The 21,212-nt window shown below is 38.2% G+C and overlaps 1 protein-coding gene across 1 annotated transcript in view; it reads right to left on the bottom strand.

Annotated features, from left to right (window-relative positions):
• The window catches only part of spsb1 (splA/ryanodine receptor domain and SOCS box containing 1), a 42,362-nt gene extending 21,532 nt beyond the window's left edge, over nucleotides 1-20,830 (bottom strand). Inside the window, exon 1 of the mRNA XM_028807896.2 lies at nucleotides 20,451-20,830. The gene's annotated coding sequence lies outside the window, so the exon portion shown is untranslated. The remainder of the gene's footprint in view (nucleotides 1-20,450) is intronic.
• Nucleotides 20,831-21,212: the final 382 nt, after the last annotated feature.

Raw genomic sequence — 21,212 nt, 5'->3', positions numbered from 1 at the left:
AATAAGTACAGAACCACACTTTTTCAAAAACAATATCTAAGATTGTTTTTAATACCCTCTAAGCACCTAGACACATACCTTCTTGCTGTTGGGTTTGAAGCCATGATGCTCAGATTAACAAAAAAATGCAGCACCAGACAACACAAATTTACTCTAGACACCAGTGCACTTAAAGACACACTTTAATAATGTGTGAATGACTGTTAAGAGCCAAAATATGTTAAACCCACCCTTACTGGTTTTGGGGCTGGGAGGGGAGTGTCAGGGGTATGAAAAAATTGGAACGGATTTGTAATGCGAGCCCTCAGTAAAAGACATTGATAAATGTTTAATGTAAATATGGCTTTAAATGGTGAGAAAATGCATAATTAAAATAATTTTAAATAAAATATTAAACAAGATAGTTACACAAGATATTTATAGGTTTTACTGAAAAATGGCTATATTTTTAATGACTTAACAGCTGTACTTTTCCCATATAATACTTTTAAGGCAATTGCAATTTACAGTATTTCAACAAGCTTTGTCCAGTTGGTTTGAAGACCTCATACATCTTTTTCACGACTAGTATGGTATACTCTACACACTTAAGTTTAACAACTGGGTTGAGAAAAGCAAAGCCAAGACACAGGAGGTTAAACATGAAACCAATTATAAAACTTTTGGGGATTGAATAAAAGGTAATGTGTTGAGATCTTTCAAACTTTTAATATGATAAGAAACCCCTTAAAAAGTACACAAGAATTATAGCCCATTTATTGACAAAAGAAATCAATAAAACTGGTGTTCTGACCTTTTGAAGCAAGACATTAGAACAATTTCAGTAGCAACTGAAGCCCTCTTTCTGGGAATGGATTTAAGTTTCTACAGCTCTGGATTATGAACAAGATTTGTTCAACCAGCGTATTAAAAAGATGAGCCAATGAATGCTAAACTTCATCTCACACACTTATGAAGTCAGACATTTATACCTGTGCTGGAATTACATAATTATAAATTTTCCCCCACTATGAACAAAATGTTAAAAACTCTTTGCCAGCTCCATAAAGTTAGACATCTATTGTTCCTTCACCCAAAAGTAGTGTTACGAATATCCTATATTCACAATATAAAATGTTTAGTTTGTGCAACATTTCTCTATTTTGGAAACTAATTTTGTTAAACTTACACAAAACAATTTTATCAAGAAATAACACTGATGACACAGGTATCTCAAAATAAGGTGCAGTGTCACAATTACCATGACAGTATTTACAGATGGTACAGGTATTTCATTTGAATCATGTAAACCAGTACAGGGTTATAAGGTCTGGTACCTATACTATATCAATATTGGACTGGTTGCTGACTTGAAACCACCACAGTGTACACTCAAGCATACACTGCTCCTTCTCAAACTTGAAACATTTACAGTCATGAAAAAAAAAAAAAATTGGATTTTACTAAAAGGAGGATTAAATTAACTGCAAATGTAGGTCATGCAACTTGTACAAACAAGTGGAATGGGCACTAACCAAAATTTGGCACTTTGTAGAAAATGGTGCTAAATTTTTTGATAGCTGCAGTTCAAAAATTCTTTTTAAAAATGAGGTACTATAAGACAAATCTAACCAAGTCTTTAATTAACCCCAGTTGCCTCAATGGGTTTTTGCCATTACTGCACCTATATTATAGGCCAAAAATAAATGGGTATTATTCTGCTAACATAATAATGGAGCCACAAATGGAAGAGTATAGAGTATACCACTCCAATCTCTCAAATAATTTGTGTGTTTAAAAATCCTTAAACGCCAATATCAACTTTAAAAATATGCTTTAGGTATTTCCCGAACAATTGGATTTTACAGTACATATCCAAGACATTTAATGATGCACAACCCTGGAATCAAGTTTCTTTTGTTAGTCTATCATTGTATAAAGTTTAGATGTCACATCTTTTAGCACCGAAAAGTTTTACTGTGTGGTACAAGGTGCCCCTTCAAACTTGTGTCACTTTTGGGGAACATTGTCTGTTGTACGTAAATATTACTCACAAGTAATGCAGTAATACCATGTTTCCCTGAAAATAAGACAGGGGCTTATATTAATTTTTCCTTCAAAAAACACACACTAGGGCTTAATTTTCAGGGGATGTCTTGTTTTTCCATTTATAAAAAAAAAAAAAAATCTTGGAAGGCTTTGAAGGAGACAATACACGATTTTCTTGGAGACACCTTAACAACCCGCAAGACAAGGCAATGAGACAAAAGGATAGCTGCTGCTGCACATGCTTTTAAATGATCGACAGCAGCACGACAGCAATGAGACTGGCTGATCCGACCACGTCTTTTTAGTATACGTTCAGTCCCCCCTTCACAACGCAAGTAGCAAAGATGTGGAGTGGCTGTTGCGCAGCGCGCCCCAGGGGGTCGGCAAGTCAAGTAATCCAGGAGCACAACCCATTAGTATTCTGGAACAAAAATCTACATTTATTCAAATACAGTCATGTCATCTTCTGGATCATCATCATAACTCTCCAAACCTCAAATTCCATTATGAATTTCTTGCAACTCCATTTCTTTTGAAATAATATCCCCCAATCTCTCATGTCTAGCAACAGAGCTTTCCTTAAAATGGAGCACCTCTTGTCTATATAGCCTGCTCATAGCGTATTTGGATATCTAACTTCTCTTTGCAGAAAGCAGTAAGATTTTTGCCCTGGGACTCCTCCGCAATTACTTTCTTGTACTCGACAAAATAGCTTTTTCTTTTTGCACTCATCTTGTCGGGGGGACAAAATACCGCTATTATTTCCTATTCATCTGTGTACATACAGTAGCGGTAGGCGTTTATAGCTCACCCAAAGTCACCTGCTTAACTAGGGCTTATATTATAAGCATCATGAAAAATCATGGTAGGGCATGCATACATGCATACATATACAGTGATCCCTCGCTATATCGCGCTTCGCCTTTCGCGGCTTCACTTCATCGCGGATTTTATATGTAAGCATATTTAAATATATATCGCGGATTTTTCGCTGCTTCGCGGGTTTCTGCGGACAATGGGTCTTTTAATTTCTGGCACATGCTTCCTCAGTTGGTTTGCCCAGTTGATTTCATACAAGGGACGCTATTGGCAGATGGCTGAGAAACTACCCAACTTACTTTCTCTCTCTCTCTCTCTCTCTCTCTCTTGCGCTGACGTAGGGGGGTGTGAGCAGGGGGGCTGTGTGCAGCTGCTTCCTGAAGGACATGCTGCACAGTGCTTCGCATACTTAAAAGCTCAAAGGGCACGCATTGATTTTTGACTTTGTTTTTCTGTGGCTCTCTCTGTCTCTTCCTGCTCCTGACAGAGGGGGTGTGAGCTACCGCCTTCAACAGCTTTGTACCGGCGGTGCTTCGCATACTTAAAAGCCCTATTGATTTTTTTTTTTTGACTGCTTGCTTTGCACTCCTTTGAAAAGGAAGATATGTTTGCATTCTTTTAATTGTGAGACAGAACTGTCATCTCTGTCTTGTCATGGAGCACAGTTTAAACTTTTGAAAAAGAGACAAATGTTTGTTTGCAGTGTTTGAATAACGTTCCTGTCTCTCTACAACCTCCTGTGTTTCTGCGCAAATCTGTGACCGAAGCATGACATTCTAAAAATAACCATATAAACATATGGTTTCTACTTCGCGGATTTTCCTATTTCGCGGGTGGCTCTGGAACGCAACCCCCGCGATGGAGGAGGGATTACTGTATAAAATCCCACTATCACTCCAAAGTAACAAGTAAACAATTTGAAACTATGTATATATAATACTCATCCAAACTTACAACTTAAAATTTTACAGTCCTTCAAACAATTTCAGTTTATTACTAGACAGAAAAACATTACATTTTGTACACTAGATTGGGTTTTCTGTGCTGCAATTCACAGATCTGCCTTCTGTTGCAGTTGCCCCAAAAACTTAGTGGATTTTTGTCTTTAGCTTTTACTTGCCTTTTATCCCTGGAATAAAGCAAGTACACACATATTAATACCAGCTTCATCCAGTGCTGGGATATGCGGGTGGTGATAATTGCTTTCCTAGAAGACCAGAGCACAGGGCAGGAAACAATCCTGGACAAGGCCACAAGCTACTGTAGATATACAATACAAATACACCTAAACCAGTGTTTCTCAGCCACTTTTACACTACAGGTGGTGTCGCTGGGAAACGACCATATGAGATTTCAGTGAAAGGGATAGATAAAGCTGTACAAGACTTTATCCAGTTTCACTCTTCAAACCCCCTGAATCACCCCCCAAAGGCCATTCTTTGATTTTATTTCCCCCATTCATAATCACTCGTTTCTGCATGTGTGTGGGGTTGTGAAGCGAGAATTAACAACAAGATTTCAAAAGGTCAGTAGCTGAAAACCCTTTTTTAGTGATTACAAAAGTGGCATCATACGGTGACAAGGGGGATCTGCCCCCTGCTCGCTTCACTCGCCTACCCCCGGCGTTGGGTATCCTGAAATACATTAGTCAAGCTCGTTCATTTTGGAGCCGTGCCCGCTTTGCCAGCGGCATTTCAGACGCGCGTTGTAGGTGCCTGCGTTCATTGATCTTATCCAGGCGGGCTCGTGTTTGTATCGTTGAGCTGTATTGTGTTTGAATTTGGTGTAAAGCGTTCAGCGGTTTGTACAATCCCAAGCAGCACATTATTCCTAACTTCACTCCGCAGTAGTGCCACTCACATTATGGTGGTGATGCCTGCACTTTGTGGACCTGTGGGGCCTCCGTAGCCTCTCACGGTTGATTCTGGGGTGCAGAGCAGAATCGTCGTGTGTGGCTGTGTCATTAGGCGTTAGCTATGGGCACGTTGTTGCTTCATTTCTCATTCACATTAGTTGAGCTCTTTCGTTCTTGGGCCGTGACTCCTTCGTTCGCGGTGGATAAGACTTCGCTTGCGGTGTATGGGACGCGCGCCTGCGCAGTACGTCTCATGGTCCCATCGCCGTGTACCTGCGTCCATATCCGGTTTATTCTCGGTTAGTAATATGGATAATCGAAGGAAGGGTCCTTGTGAAAATTTGAGAAGCGTAGGTACAGTATAACAGTGCTTGGTAGTGTGCTCAGAAATGCTGCCAGTACTCCAAGGTGAAACTGAAGGAGCACTGTTCAGAAAACTAACAGAGGGAGAACATGCAGAAGACAGTGTCCGAGTATGGTGACTGAATGCAGGACATTTAAAACTGTAAAATTGCATGCCTCAATAGTATACTTGCAAATCAAGCATAGTGTTAATGCAATCACCAAATGAGTCACTCTCAAGGTCAAAAGTGTGATCATAGTCTAACTTAAAGCCTAAATATTCTGTAGCACAAGCATTCTGTAACTTTTATAGGCCTTCAAAAGTATGGCATTATTTCCAAAAAAAATTGCTAGAATACAAAGTTCAAGTCTCACTGCGCATCAACCAAACATGAACGGTCAGAATGCTTTGTGCTTAACAGTGAGCTGCTGCACTTGCAATTTGCTGCCTATTACGCTCAGCTGTGCCTTAATATGAATGATCAATCAGACAACTATACATACAGTGGGGAAAAAAAGTATTTAGTCAGCCACCAATTGTGCAAGTTCTCCCACTTAAAAAGATGAGGTCTATAATTTTCATCATAGGTATACCTCAACTATGAGAGACAAAAAGAGAAAAAAAAAAATCCAGAAAATCACATTGCGAATAAATTCTGCAAAAATCAGACAAATTATGGTGGAAAAAAAGTATTTGGTCAATAACAAAAGTTCATCTCAATACTTTGTTATATACCCTTTGTTGGCAATGACAGAGGTCAAACGTTTTCTGTAAGTCTTCACACACTGTTGCTGGTATTTTGGCTCATTCCTCCATGCAGATCTCCTCTACAGCAGTGATGTTTTGGGGCTGTCGCTGGGCAACACAGTCTTTCAACTCCCTCCAAAGATTTTCTATGGTGTTGAGATCTGGAGACTGGCTAGGCCACTCCAGGACCTTGAAATGCTTCTTACGAAGCCACTCCTTCGTCACCCGGGCGGTGTGTTTGGGATCACTGTCATGCTTAAAGACCCAGCCACGTTTCATCTTCAATGCCCTTGCTGATGGAAGGAGGTTTTCACTCAAAATCTGACGATGCATGGCCCCATTCATTCTTTCCTTTACACGGATCAGTCGTCCTGGTCCCTTTGCAGAAAAACAGCCCCAAAGCATGATGTTTCCACCCCCATGCTTTACAGTAGGTATGGTGTTCTTTGGATGCAACTCAGCATTCTTTCTCCTCCAAACACGACGAGTAGAGTTTTTACCAAAAAGTTCTATTTTGGTTTCATCTGACCATATGACATTCTCCCAATCCTCTTCTGGATCATCCAAATGCTCTCTAATAAACTTCAGATGGGCCTGCACATGTACTGGCTTAAGCAGGGGGACACGTCTGGCACTGCAGGATTTGAGTCCCTGGCGGCGTAGTGTGTTACTGATGGTAGCCTTTGTTACTTTGGTCCCAGCTCTCTGCAGGTCATTCACCAGGTCCCCCGTCTGGATTTTTGCTCACCGTTCTTGTGATCATTCTGATCCCACGGGGTGTGACCTTGCGTGGAGTCCCAGATCGAGGGAGATTATCAGTGGTCTTAGATGTCTTCCATTTTTTAATAATTGCTCCCACAGTTGATTTCTTCACACCAAGCTGCTTACCTATTGCAGATTCAGTCTTCCCAGCCTGGTGCAGGTCTACAATTTTGTTTCTGGTGTCCTATGACAGCTCATTGGTCTTGGCCATAGTGGAGTTTGGAGTGTGACTGTTTGAGGTTGTGGACAAGTGTCTTTTATATTGATAAGGAGTTCAAATAGGTGCCATTAATACAGGTAACGAGTGGAGGACAGAGGAGCCACTTACAGAAGAAGTTACAGGTCTGTGAGAGCCAGAAATCTTGCTTGTTTGTAGGTGACCAAATATTTTCCACCATAATTTGCAAATAAATTATTTAAAATCAGACAATGTGATTTTCTGGATTTTTTTTCTCATTTTGTCTCTCATAGTTGAGGTATACCTATGATGAAAATTACAGGCCTCATCTTTTTAAGTGGGAGAACTTGCACAATTGGTGGCTGACTAAATACCTTTTTGCCCCAGTGTAATTGAAACTCTCTGAACCTTTAGTTTCCAATGGTAATCAGCCTTTCACTCTGTAGTTTGACTTAGGAGAGAAGAGATTTACTTCGCTGTGACACTGCTCATCTTGGCATATACAGGTGTAAATCACATTTTACTAATGAAAAAAATGCAGACAACATAGAAAGGAATAATTTGAGACAATTATGTAAAATATTGATTTTGATTGACTTAATGTTTTTTGCAACATTCATAAACTACTTTGAAATATGGTGTTGTCTGGCACAGAAAGACCTACTGTAGTAGTGATTTATAAAAAAAAAAAAAAAAAAAAAAACACCCTTACAGTAAAGTTCACCGAAACGGAAGTTGTGAAAATGCATTTAAAATTATACAAAAAGTATGCAGGTAAATATAACTAAAATATTAAATTTCCTAAATTAGACCACTTTTGCTCATGTATAAAGATGCACTTTGACAGTATAAAAGGTTAATCAAGTATCATGCATCTATTGAGCCCTTTAAGTGATAAGTGAGCAACTGGTTTGAAGAGAGTTTGGGGGGTGTGGGGCTGGTTGGGCCTATGCAGAACAGAACTGTTTTCAGTGCTTCAAGTCTGAATACATGACAAGTAGTCACACGAGCAAGCCATACTACAATCTGACTGAAACATACCTTCTGCTGCGAGAATGACCGAGACCATGCTAGTAGCACTGACATCCAATCATCATGCTGGTGGCTTACAGTCACGGCTTCAGTTTCACAGTTGTGAAAACACACCTAAAAATATTTCCTTATATGTGCCTTCTCTAAAGTATGAAAATCGTAAATGCTCACCTACACCTATAACCATTTTGAATGTAGGAGGAAAACTAGAGCAACAAGAGAAAACCCACAAAGGCACAGGAAGAATGTTGCGTGAAATCTGCATATCTGAGGATGGAATTTAAACTCGGCATAATGGATCAAAGTGCAATTTTGTTCACCATTTGGATGGCATGTAACACTTTCAGATCATTAATTACTTACTTCTGACAAAATTTTTCCCTAACTGCCAATTTTAGAATAACCAAGATAACTAAAGCTAGAGAGTAACACCTGAGGAAAAGGCCTTAAACAGACTAAGACTTTAGTCCAAATATCAAATACACATGTGCTTTTATTCCAGAATATAACCAAAGGGGGAAAAAAAATAAAAAAATTATATATTATATATATTTATTTATTTATTATATATATAACATGTTGTTGTCAATGAATTAAACATTAGCTCAAATATTAATTGGCAGGAAGTTGATATGTATTCTTGAATGGTGCAGAGGTAAGAACTGCTGCCTTATAACTCAAAGGTACCGGGTTCAAGACCGGGCACTCTGTGTTTTGAGTAGTGAGCTGCAACTATTACAATAATGAAAACATACATCTGATTGGAGTCGAACACCCAGTGTAAATTTTTGCTACTTGTAAAAGTTAGTGCTCGTTTTTTTTATTATTCAGTTTTATTCTCTCAGTGATATTCACATAGTACAACAAACTTTCCTATCCCTCTCCGAGTTGATGGCATTTATCTCTATTCTTTTCACAAGAGCAGCGCTGTGGCTGATGTTTGCTCAGAACTATTTCTTGTAATGGCAATCAAAGATACGATGCCCCATGACCGCTATCAGACTGGACAAAGGCAGAACTGTAACAGAAAGCTTCTTCACAGCACTTTTGCTGGCGAACCGACTGCTGCACCACAATGCAACTCTGCTTGGCACCATAAGCAAAATGGGACTTCCACCTGCAGCTATTGTCACTTTAGTATGAAAGCAATTCGCCACACTAGCGTTTAGATCTGGCAGTGTCATGCCGACTGTGTACCATGTATCCAAAAAGAAGTCTGTTTGTATTCTCATTACCATGCACCACAAACGCAGAAGACAGGCAAGATCGGAGGAGGGAAAAAAAAAACCCCCCACCATGTTCAAATGACCACTCATGTTTAAATGGCATAGCGTTTTCAAACAGTCATGTTTTCATGTATGAATGTGTGTGTGCACAAGATACACCATCAACATGGTTAAAAAGCAGCTATTAGTCAACAGAGTAGGTGTGTATAAGACTAGATTCAACTTGATAGTCAGCATGGGATATCAAGTCAGCATTGCAGGCTGGAGCTGTCAATCAATGAACAGATAGAAATAACGCCACCTTAGTTTTTCTCCCCTATTGACAGTTTCACCAAATTATGCAGTATAGGTGAGCTTAATATTCTGAGTGCTACATGCTTTTAATATTCATGTGCAAAATTATTTTTTCACGATGGCTTTGTAAAGCATTACATGCTTATAAATTGTGAACTATTGCTTAAAACATGCATGTGAAGACTTTTTTTTTTTTTTTTTTTTTTAATAGTTATTTTGGAGGTGTCCAATGGGCAACTTCATGGTACAGTTAACAGCGCAGCGCTCACAATAAAAAGCATGTCAGCAACTGTGGCCTCATTCCAAAAAGCGGCTCCTGTGCACCTTACGAAGTTACCCCATTAACAAGTCCGGTTCCTCACAATTTATATACCTTTTTCTCTCCTTTATAGATGCAGTTAACACTTTAAGACACGTTGCCCGTTTATTTTTTAGTTACACCTTATTGTTTTAGGCATTGTGTGTCAAACTGGAAGCCACATAAAAAGCAGACATTGCAGGACACAGCGTGTTGGCTCTATAGTGGGAATTCTAAAGCACAGAAATAGATGGAAAGCCAGAATTGAGAATTCTGATAAGTCTCTTTAAAAATGTAATTTGCAATTTGCTACAATTAAAGGAAAAAAATCTGAAATATGGAAGTTGTGTTTCATTATTATTAATGGAAAAGTAAACCAGTATTTGCTTGGCCAGACGGATGATTAACAGTTTTATTAAAGCAGCAGTAACACAGGGATCTCCGATTCATGAGTAAACTGGAACACATTTATAGCGCCAGAAGAGTTTTCAAAATCTGTTCTTTGAACAACTATGAAAATGAAAGAGCAGAGGACTGCACTGCAGTGTGGTGTCCGGAGTCACACTATGCTGAAATTAGAATGAGTTTTGTTTCACCACTCTACACAAAAATTGATTTTTTTTTTTTTTTTTTTAAATGAGTTTCATCCAATATATATATCTCAATTTAGCCACCACCTGCAACCCATGTTAGAAATAAAAAGTGCCTTTTTAATATGAAAGATGTTGACTGGCTATTAAAATGCTTCTTAAAGCTCACAAGTTCAATTAAAAGCATAGCAGCAAGGATCACAGAAGCCACAAAACTTAAAGTTCTTAAACTGCTAGATTAGCTTTCAATTAAGAACAGATTTTAAAAGTTTCCTTTTAACATAAAGTCATAAAAGGATTAGTCACTCCTTATCTTAAAGTATTAATGCTTACAGTATTGTGTACACTTAAAGTGTAGAGCTCCTTAAAATTCCAAGGAAAAAACTGTTGAAAAAAAAAATTAAATTATTGGCGGCAACTCTGGAATAATTTACCTGCCAATAGTAGTTATCTTTCTAGGTATTCTAAAAATGTCTGAATAACTATTCTAGCATGTTATACTCCGCTCCAAGTTCTTATTGTTTCTGCTACTTTTGCCAAGCCTTAACAATCATGACTGACTAACCAAATAATGTAGCAAGTCACATGGGGCTATATCTGGAGATATAGGTGGGTGTCTTGCCTCTGAACATTCACCCAGCAGCAAGACAGTTGTAAAGCTGAAGGATTGTGGTCAATTGCTTTCACATTTGGGACAGTCAAATGAAGCTAATATTGCATAATAATGAACATGGATTACATTCTCACATTAGAACTCTACATATGCTCTTGTTGGCACTGCCTTGAACTACTCTAGTATTGGAGATTAGCCATGCTTAAATTGTTGCACATATTGACACATCAAATTTTCATCCCAAGTTATGCACCACAGTTATGCAATAAGTCTTAAATTTTCTCTACTTAGGGTTCATTAGCTAAGGATTCACCTTGAAACATTGGATACAAGCATGCTTTGTGTTTATGGAATCAACATCATGGGCACCCAATATACAGAGACTTGTTTATGCTGAAAAGGATTCGGAATCCATGGTGCCATTTAATGCAACATAACCATCAACAGTCCCTGGCTATCCATGAAAGAATTTTTCAGAAGTGGTTTACTAAAAGAATATTTTAAGCAAATATACACAATTAGGAAATTATAAGCATACCACTGGATTTTGAACATATGTATTATATAATACAATACAAGTAAACTGATATTCTTTACTTTCCCATTGATCCCCTTACAAACCCACTGTGACAAAAATTATCTTCATTAATCATAAATGTTTATAAAAAAAAAAAATAAAAATTGGGGGAAGTACTCCTTTAAGCAACTCCATACACACCAATCAAAGCATGCGCTTACTAATATTACAAGGGTAGAGGGGGTCCATATCAAACATAAATGGAAGTGAAAAAGCAAGAACACAAACCAAGAGTTGTCACCAGCGAAGCATTATTCTAGGTAAAACAAGAATATTTATATAAAAAAAAAAAAGTGTTTCCGTAACTATTTCAGGCAGTTAGAAAAGGTAGAGTAATGAGACGAGTACGTGTACTCAAATGTATAGTCTCTGCTGTGTTACCATCACAGATGCAAAATAAAGTATATAAATCTCATTCTATAAGCACAACCTGAGAAGACAATTCTAAAGTGAAGAGCTACATGTCTGCAAAACATGATAAAACTAAGATGCATTGTGTTGAACTGAATGGCAACATTAGAAATCCTGTCTGCAGCATGACTGACTGCATGTACATAAATTTAAATACTACTTGGATAAGTTTCATTTGGCAAAGATAAAGTGTTTTCTATGATTACACATTACTGTAACAGGAGTCTCTCAAGAACAGCATCACAAAAGGCTCTGTACAAGAAAGCACTAATGACTTTAGAGACTAAACTAAACTGCTTAAAAGAGTGTTTTCTTGTTGAAATTTGTGGACATAAAACTAACATAGGTGTCGATTTTAAATGTTAGCAGGCATATACATTCAAAGCAGCGCAAAAGCCTGGGACGAAACTTCATTAAAACATTATTTTTAAAACATTTTTATCTTTTAAACACCATAGTGGTGCATTACATATTTTAACTTAGGTAGGAGGTTTAATACCTCACCATTAAGCCAAAAGAACATTTGCAAGTTCAGGTTCTGAAGCTATAAAACAAAGTAGCCCAGATCCTGAAAAACAGCTGCAGACCATTATCCCACCTACACCAAACTTTACAGTAGGTACTACACAGTCTGGCATCCACCAAATCAAGATTTAACCAGCAGACTGCCAGATAGTGAAGTGTGATTCAATCTTTTCAAGAAGACTTTTGTACTGCTTCAGAGGCCTATGACAGCATGGTTTACACCACACCAGCCAATGCTTGGCATTGTGCGTAGTGATCCAAGGCTTGAGTGCAGTTTCTCAGGCATAAAAATCCATTTAATGAAGCTCCCAACACAGTTCTTAGGCTGAGGTTGCATCCAGAGTAGGTTTGGAACTCTGCTGTGAGTGATGCAACAGACATGATTTTTACACAATTTAGCACTCTGCAGCCTGGCCCTGCCCTAAGAGTTTATGTAGTCTACCGCCTCATGGTTGAGCTGTTGTTGCTCCTAGATGCTACATCCATCAGGATGAAGTTCATCACTTTTGAGTAATAAACTGTTAGCTCGCCAACTGCAAGGCTGGCAACACTTGATGTATTTTCTGATCACATGTATTTGTGACATCTCCACACTAACAGAAAGTGACTTTACAGCATTTAAAACTCCATAATGATCATCACAAGATACAAAATAAAATTCAACAGTAAGTTGCATTTTAGAATAGCACAGCGTCGAGAATACTGAAAAAGCATCAAATACCTGCTTGTAAAGTACAGTACCCTCCCTGGCTTGTAGGGCAATGGAAGTTTAATATCTGAATACCTACAATGCAGAAGCAGAAATAATTCATGTTTTTAACTTTGCTGCAAATGAAATGGATTTTTAAAAAGGTGCTCCATATAAAAGCAGAAGCATCAGCTTCAACACATTCAGCTACAACAGGATCATGCTGATCAAAGGTCGCTTCAAGGAGCATACTGCTTTAGGTAGTTATAAAAGGTAGCCTCTTGAAGTAAATAATGACTAAAAATGTCAATTGTAAAAACCCTGACACTTTATCTGCATAATTTACAGTACTGTGCAAAGGTTTTAGGCAGGTGTGGAAAAAAAAAAAATGCTGTAAACAAAGAATGCTTTCAAAAATGGAAGTGTTAATCATTTATTTTCATCAATCAACAAAATGCAATGAATGAACAAAAGAGAAACCTAAATCAAACCAATATTTGGTGTGACCACCTTTGCCTTCAAAATGGCATCAATTCTTCTAGGTACACTTGCACACAGTTTTTGAAGGAACTCGGGTGGTAGGTTGTTCCAAACATCTTGGAGAACTAACCACAGATCTTCTGTGGATGTAGGCTTCCTCACATCCTTCTGTCTCTTCATGTAATCCCAGACACACTCGATGTTGAGATAAGGGCTCTGTGGGGGCCATACCATCACTTCCAGGACTTCTTGTTCTTCTTTACGCTGAAGATAGTTCTTAATGACTTTGGCTGTATGTTTGGGGTCGTTGTCCTGCTCCAGAATAAATTTGGGGCCAATCATACACCTCCCTGATGGTATTGCATGATGGATAAGTATCTGCCTGTAATTCTCAGCATTGAGAACACCATTAATCCTGACCAAATCTCTAACTCCATTTGCAGAAATGCAGCCCCAAACGTTCAAGGAACCTCCACCATGCTTCACTGTTGCCTGCAGACACTCATTATTGTCCGCTCTCCAGCCCTTTGATGAACAAACTGCCTTCTGCTACAGCCAAATATTTCAAATTTTGACTCATCAGTCCAGAGCACCTGCTGCCATTTTTCTGCACCCCAGTTTCTATGTTTTCGTGCATACTTCAGTTGCTTGGCCTCGTTTCCACGTCGGAGGTATGGCTTTTTGGCTGTAACTCTTCCATGAAGACCTCTTCTGGCCAGACTTCTCCGGACAGTAGATGGGTGTACCTGGGTCCCACTGGTTTCTGCCAGTTCCGAGCTGATGGCACTGCTGGACATCTTCTGATTTCGAAGGGTAATAAGCTTGATGCATCTTTCATCTGCTGCTCCAAGTTTCCTTGGCCAACCACTGTGTCTACGATCCTCAACATTGCCCGTTTTTTTGTGCTTCTTCAAGAGAGCTTGAACAGCACATCTTGAAACCCCAGACTGCTTTGAAATCTTTGTCTGGGAGAGACCTTGCTGATGCAGTATAACTACCTTGTGTCTTGTTGCTGTGCTCAATCTTGCCATGACATGAAACGGTCTTCCACAACCTCACCTTGGTAGCAGAGTTTGGCTGTTCCTCACCTGGTTTTAAGCCTCCTACACAGCTGTTTGTTTCAGTTAATGACTGTGTTTCAACCTACGTGTGACATTGATGATCATTAGCACCTGTTTGGTATAATTGATTGATGATACACCTGACTATAATACTACAAAATCCCTGACTTTGTGCAAGTGTTCCTATAAGAATTGATGCTGGTTTGAAGGCAAAAGGTAGTAACACCAAATATTGATTTGATTTAGATTTTTCTTTTGTTTGCTCACTTTGCATTTTGTAAAATCGATAACAATAAATCATTTATATTTCTGAAAGCATTCTTTACAGCATTTTTTTCACACCTGCCTAAAACATTTGCAAAGTACTGTATGTCAAGAAACTAAACCAGAATATGCAACTTAACCTACTTGCTCTAGATTGCCACCTTTAAATATTCTACAATTTCTTACAGCACTCAGGTTTTATGAACACCTGCGATGGGTTTCTGAAAAACAACCTGAACAATATGGGGTTCATGAGTTAACACAAGATAACCAGTTACAAATGTATATAGGTTTGAAAAATGGCACTTTTAAACATGCAGTTTAACATCTACGTTAGTTGGATTTTGACCCCAGTTAACATTGCCCCACAGTATTATGGGATTCCTAGCACATAACTCACTTCTAGATGCAGTTTGTGAAGCAGGGCACGTAATGTATTGTGCATCAAATGACCTTTCATTGATAGCATTTCTGTTTTTCTTTTTAAATGCTATGCTGATACCAACTATTTGCACTATGCTTTAAATGTATTCTTCACTGTTGCACCACGCTGGTAGCCAAGAAAATAACTAAAAAGGTGAAAGGAAAAATTACACATTAATACAAAATAAACATAGGGTATAGGACACCTTTATATTGCTTCAAGAGGATATCTAACTCAGTCTGCTAACATTGATCATTTCAATTTTAATAATTTCTCTGGTAATATATTTATTAAATAAAAGGTTTAAATCACATATGTGCAACATGAAATACTGTTCATTCATGATTTGACATACTGCATGCAGAAAACAGACAATAAAGTGAACACCTCAAAAATAAAAATCTTTGGAATAGGGAGGTGTAAAAATATCTGCCCTGCATAGATACCTACTGGAGACTTTCCCAAAATGTAGGCTACCTACCAGAGGTAAAATTAAATTTGGCAAGTACTGGCAGCAGCTGTGCCCTACTGCGATATAGGCAAATGAAGGAGAAAACTGCTCTACAGAGCTGTTTCTCCCTATGCAGTACTTCGTCCATGGGGGGAAAAAAAATTGGATTTTCACAGAGGCCAACTAATTAAAAGAAAAAAGGATACATGCATATACATGCACATACATATATACACATAGGTCTGAACACATAAGAGAATGACTAAAAAAAAAAAAACTACTGACTTGGCAGTCACAGAGAGATATTATACCTGTATAAAAGGAGCCCGGTACACTGACCACTTCTGCTGCAGGCTTATTTACTAGCTGGAACAGGCTGCTGATAATGGTAAGATGGAGGGCTGGGGGAGAATGCATGGCACAAATATGTCTTCAAGTGAGAAACACTAAATGAGAACATGAAGTTAGGATAGGCTTAGCATATGCTACAAGTTTAAAAATCTGCTTGTTGTCATTTAAGTGCAGATCAGTGCTTTGATTTCTGGAAAAGCAGAAATATTATAATAAACAGAACAACTAATCTACAACTCATCATTAAAGAAAAAAAAAACAAAAAAAAAAAGGCTCATCTATCCCGATCACATAGCTATTACATTTTGCCTGATGATTAACAAACCTGCATATGCATCACAGGTAATATTTTAATAAATACTGAATATCAGCAAAAAACCCTCTTCATTTTTTTTTTTACTATTTTTATTTATTAAGTAGGAATGTGTAAAAGGCTGCATTTGAAGCTCACCAAATCACCTTAGAGTATGCTTTTAATGGACAGTTGAGCAGGCTATACCTAGAAAAGCCAAACTTTCTGGTGTAATGGCGTGAATCATACCAAAATTATTGTAATTATATGTCTGAATGCTTTACCAAGAGCAAGTGTACATAAGAATTCCATGGTTCTTGTGTCATACTGCAATAAAGTAGCTAAAATTACCAATTCTTCCAAGAAAGAAGGGTGAACTGGCTGTGCCAAATCAAAATTCAAACAGATATATGAATTTTTAGAAGCACATACAGAATCACTGAACTAATGCTACACATTTTCAAAAGCTTTACTTTGTTTTTATTACAAGCCTGTGAAACAGACCAAAACACTCCCCTGAAAGACAAGAAAAGGTTCTTTATTTCATGCATTAAAATACTACACTCCCATTATAAATGAAGCCAGACTTCAAAGAATTAACTAAAAACCCATTGAGATGGAAGATTTTAGTTTATGCCAACATGCCACTAAAGCAGCTAACTATGAAGAGTAATACTGTGTAACTAGATGATGATCAGTTTTGCTCTAAAATACCTAAGGGCATAGATTTACCAAACTCATTAGTTCCAATTGGTTAGTGGAACAATTATTGTTATACTCTTAGGGAAATACATCTGAAGTTTAATATTAAACACATGGTAATGGAGTATTTCATCCTTTTAAATTGATTCATGGATTATATGAACAAATTATATGCTGAAGCTTTATTTTTGGGATAAAACAAAATATTCACAGGAGGTTAAAAAAACTCTTTTCAACCAATTGAATGTTATTTAAAAAAAAAGTGTGCTTATTAGAATGACAGAGGGAAAACAATTTTGCATAATTAAATTTGAAAGCTTGATCAAAAGTGCAACCGAAAATGAAGCAAGCAAACTGGATGTCCAATTCATAGTACACTTCCACTTTAGGTAGTGTGTGAAATTCTAACCATTACACATAACAAGTGTACACATGAGTGGTTAAAAAAGGACTTAAAGAAGCAGTGGGGTAGAAGGCAACAGATGTACCCACACTTTCTATACATCATAACCTGGAACACAGCCTGTCTTGTTCAATAAAAAAAATTAATTAGTCTGATGGGTGTAGAGTTGCATGACCATATCAACTGAACAAAAAAAAAAAAAATTTTGAACGAAAAAGTGTGATCATCATGAGCTACTGCACCATTTCTTCTTGGAATTATCTATACCATAAAAAGCAAGTCAGCACCCCCTTGAGGACTACAGGACTACAAACTTTCCTGTAGCATTCAACAAAAAAATTACTGCAATGTTAAATGTCTCCTCTGGGTGAGACCTGCCGAGTGCCATACTATTTATAGTGTCAGAGATAATAAAAGAAGACAGAGCAAAAGGAGAGCCTCTGTTTTTGAAAAGGTGCTTTTTAACATCTTGCTGCCTCAACAGCAAAAAAAAAAAAAAAAACCTGATGAAATGGCTGCACCTCTAACCCCAGAGGCTAGTTACTACCTTACTCCCGATGCAGTCATACCCAAACCACTGAACTAGATTAACTGGGTTTCATACATGATCAGGAATTACATATAGAGTGCTTAAACACTGATCTTCAACGAAGGGAATTATAGAAAAACCACACACATCACGGCTTGTGCCAATTCATGCATGTTCTGTGACGTCTCCGTTTATACACACTAACAGACATAACCTTAATTATAATGAAACCTAATTTAGATGCACAAACTTGGAGAACAGAAGGACAGACCAAGCAAAACAGGAGACAGTCTAAGGGCTGATATTAAAGCAATCCACATGGCTGAATCACTGGGGCTAACGACACGAGTCATTTCCCTAGACAACTATTGCAGTGCATTTCATCTGAAAAGGTGTAAACTGTGTGGCCACACCATAAAACTAATCAAATTTCACTCACATCACCAACATGCATTTACAAATATGAATACTGTTTCAAAGCACCAAACGCGTCCCTCATATAAACATTCTATACATCATTGAGCGACCTGCATGCAAAGCATTGCTTAATGACATACAAGGACCAGAAACCCATGGAAGAAAAACCTTACATTTTATGGGATCTACTGGGAATGTTCCAAATAAATATGGTATGCGAGGTTGTAATCCATACAATTACTAAAAAAAAAAAAGAAAATTCATGGCCCATCTAAATCTTTTCCCCTTGTTTTCTAGGTACTGCACTGTTCTGAAGTCAAGTCGAATACACTGTCTTACACTACCATTTTGATTTGGTTTCACATGTCTATATTTCTGTCACAGTTTCAGACATCAGGTCTTTAAAGCTCCTTCAAGTGTTTTTCAAAGCTTCAGTTTTGGTTCCGTTTGTATGTTAATAAATTTCAGTCACTGCATTATAATCATGTTTGCTCTGTAAAAGGTATCTAGGATAAGAGCATATGGTTCATGTTATATTAAAAAAAGACTGATAAGTTAATAGCTGATAACGGAAATCAACGCAAGCCAATACATTTCACAATCCCATAGCATGGCAGTCTACAGTGTTTCATGGTGGCGCTACTTTTAATACAACCCACTCTGTGGACTTGTGTTCCTGCTCATGTCCATGTGGGATTTCTAAGCACATCCCAAAAACAACACTGACTGGAGGTGAATCACTTTATCAGGAAAGAACTCGTATACTTAAGAGGAATCTGACTTAATGGTTGCGGACACTGGCTCATTCAATGCAAACTTTAAATTGTTGTACTGTACTCAGATTTAAGTAAACAAAAAGTTTATAGTTACAGTAACGCATTAAACACCAACAATTCATAACCATAGCAACATGGATTGTTAATAATGAAAAAACGTCAATAAGGCTTACGTCTCTGTAATAAAGTTTTATGTCCTGTTTTTAAATTTCAGTAAGACTGAAACTGGTGGGAACATAACGTACTCCAGTCACTCACAAATTAAGCAATTTTACACATACGAAATAAAGAAATAAGTACGGTCACGAAAATACATCGTTTGCGGAATTCAAATGACAGGCGTTATTGGAATCGGGTCCCTAGCAGCAGTCTTCCTGCCATCTTATTAAATATTGATACTCGCTAATAAAGACAAGGAACCAAAATTAAACTTGGAAGAGTTCACCGAAATTCTTAACTTGAAATAAAGACACAATAACATCTAAGGAATGCTCATCATAAACATTAAATGAATTGATGTAATACGTCCTCAAAACCAAACAAGGATCTTCATGACATGTTCGCAACTATCGAAAAAGTTTAACATCTAAAGAGCAGAGACAATGAGAGACAACTGCACTACATCCCATTCAGAATATTAATTAGTAAAGAAAAAAAATGCTAGTATCGGAATAAAGTGTAAAATATCTAAAACAAGGAATGCAGAGTTTTTTTAAAAAAAAAAAAAAAAGCTCGGACTAGTTAGCTAGCAGACAAACAAGTGTGTGCCCGGGATCCGCACTCGAAAACCAGTGGATGCGGCGCTAATAGGCGAGCACGCGCTCCCCAACCCTTTCAATAAAAACAATTTTACAAGGTACGCTAACATAACAACCGCAACACTACCCAACCCTACGGAGCGAGTTATTACTGCAGCCAAAGATGCGACTCGCCAGCGACTACAAGTTGAAGTCGCCTAAGCACAGATGTCAACTTTGTCCCTTCATAGATATTATTTCTGGAGCCTTCTAGCGACCGTTTCCCTTAAGAGTATTTAGCGTGTTGGGTTTTGTTTTACAACGCACCGTGAAGCCTCTACGTGTGTAATTTTACTGCCTTGGGCAGCTGTCTTTCACATTTCTACTTATTATTATCCATTTGTCCGGGGCGTTGTTGCAGAAACTACCGAATGGGGCCGAAGAGCGCCGCAGTCCAGAAGCCAACAGTTCACCGCCTGCCTTTTCCGCACAAAGCGGACACGGTCCCGCCAATAATGTCCAAACTTATACAGCCCATACTCTGTGTCTTACGGTCTTCGAACTCGTTACAACTTACCTACTCTGGTCGACGACTAGGAGGCCCCCAATAAAATGCGTTACGCCCCACAAATAAATCCTCTCCAACAAGAACGCAAGAGAGCTCCTCTCACGTCCCCCTTGTAAAAAAAAAAAAAAAAAAAAAACAAAAAAACAAACGACTTGAACCAAAAAAGAAAAAAAAACACGGTGACAGTTATGGGTTTAAACAGTGCGGATGCCGCCGAGCCGCGCAGTCGTCGTCACCATCATCACCATTTGTCGCGGCTTCGCTCCATCGGAGCTGAAAGCAACGCTGCGAGGATGACAGCGATGGCCGCTGCTATTACTGCAAAGAGTGAGAAGAGAAACTGTAGCTTCCGCTTGTCACGTGGTACAAATAGTCGTCAGCTGCGCGCTCTGCCCGCCCATCTCGACGGCTGCGCGCGCTCTCTTAAAGACACAGCAGCGACCCTCTCTCTCTGCCAGTAAATTCATGTCCTCTAAATGGAAAAAAAAGGGTTATAACTAAAACTGTTTTTTGAGTCCTTGAAGGACGTAATTAAATTTAAATTCTAAACGAGTGTTTGGGTCATCATCGCCTTGTTTCAACAAGAAAGACGATGACCCACAAACTCATTAAGAATTTAAATGAAGAATAATAGTAAAATCGATATACTTTTCTATTTTGTATACGATTGTTCACTGAAGATTTCTAATCTAGCACCTATACCCCGTAATGACGCGGATCTGCGGTATAGGTGCTACATTAGAAATATGTGGTATAGATGCTAGATTAGAA

The sequence above is a fragment of the Erpetoichthys calabaricus genome, chromosome 8 (genome assembly GCF_900747795.2).
Source record: "Erpetoichthys calabaricus chromosome 8, fErpCal1.3, whole genome shotgun sequence".
NCBI lineage: Eukaryota > Metazoa > Chordata > Cladistia > Polypteriformes > Polypteridae > Erpetoichthys > Erpetoichthys calabaricus.
Note: the sequence above shows the minus strand (reverse complement) of the source record. Positions and strands in the feature narration are given on the sequence as shown.